Here is a 1,713-nt window from a genome sequence, read left to right as displayed (position 1 = left end):
CTGATTCTATGCCTTCGGATCTAGGGTTGATTCAAGACATTCCATTCCGATAGTTAAGAGGATCATAGGGCAGCCTGCCATAAAAAGGCAGCGTTTGAGGCCATGACATACGTCTAAACTCCACCTAAACCCTCTAGGAATTGAACCCCCATCCTCCCGATAAGCCGTTCGGAATTATACCACTCGGCTACTGCGCTACCTGGTCCAAAATAGATCAATCACTGGTCCAAAACGTATCAGTCTTCAAAAATTCAACTTATAAGTTAAATTGAGCGGGCCTTCGGCCCGCACACACAATGGAGCAATTCTGAATCTCTATAAGTATTCGACAAAGCTCTACTATCCCTCTGAGGACTCTTTTGACCGAATCCCTCATGCGCGCGCAGAAAAAAAATGTGGAAAAATGTCTCCCGTGGGATTCGAGCCCGAACCCGAGTATCTCGCTCGCCCAATATTGAGTGGACGGTTTCGTGGGCCTCCCAGATTCCGTCACTAAATTCTTCAAGGCTGGTCAATATTCTTGCAAGATGCACGAACAGCGCGTTTAGGATAGTGCTCGCCGTTTGTGTGCATTGCGCTAGTCGAATTGGTTCTTCGGCGTATCACTCTGATCAGGTTTGGTGCGTAGGATTCATTGAGGCCTTAATCATTATTGCTGGCGTTACTTGCAGCGTTACTTGCAGCGTTACTTGCCTTGATTACGACGAGCGTTGACTCGGTTATGCCTACTTTTGCTTCTTTGACCATCACCCCAGCTAGCGTTTCGACCATCAGTCTTCTATGGCCTCGATGACGACGAACGCTTATATGGCTGTTGCTATTGCTATCTTTATGGTCGTGAGTCTGGTGGCTACGTTCCCTTCGAAGGCTCTCCTCTACGTAATCTCTGCTATCATCTGTCTTCTGTGTCTTTGATCACGGTGAGTACTGGCTTCTGAGGTTATGTTTCCGTCTTGAGCTACTATCGTATGTGTTTTATCATCGTTACTACAATGACTAACCCGTGGTGGTCCCACTTACAACTTAATCGCTTTATAGTCGTTGAGAAGCTTGTTTGTTATTTAATAGTGACCGATGTTCGACAACTAGACAGACTTACGTAGGTCAGACTTATTAATCAGAGCAAGCCAACTAGACCGCAGTTTTTGAGCTTTGTCAGGTGGTCGAACTCAAGATTCGAGCTTCTAATGCTTGCGTCTGCGATCCTTAGCAACCCCGTCAAGGCTCAGATTTCTAACCAGTGCCGGCCGGTGCTTGGAAGAACAGCCAGGACGCCTTCGACTTAAATTAATTAGTAGGAGATCTAAGTCCGCAGGGTTCAAGAGATCCTTGCGGATCCCCACAGCGATCTTGTGATAACACACCTTATCCTTTAGAATCTAACACATGAGCAACTAGTTTCCCTTCAGTTTCGATAGCACTTTGGGATGCTGATTGCGTACAGTCTTCTACATATGTCATTGAAGTCGTCGGAATGGCTTACTACTCTCTCGCCTTTAACGATTCCGAGGAATCGGCTGATGTTGTTGTCGTTCAGTACTCCTTATCAACTCCTGTAGACACCGTGACCACAAGAGAGGAGTTAGGGAAATCCAGTTCGTGGAGAGGTGGGTCGCTTTGCTTCCAATCTGAGCCGTGCGAAATCCTCCTTCTCCACCTTAATTTCCGTATGCGATTCGACTTTCTGTAATTTTGCGGATACATAGCGTTTGC

Source organism: Perkinsus marinus, assembly GCF_000006405.1.
Source record: "Perkinsus marinus ATCC 50983 genomic scaffold scf_1104296964394, whole genome shotgun sequence".
Lineage (NCBI taxonomy): Eukaryota > Perkinsozoa > Perkinsida > Perkinsidae > Perkinsus > Perkinsus marinus.
Note: the sequence above shows the minus strand (reverse complement) of the source record.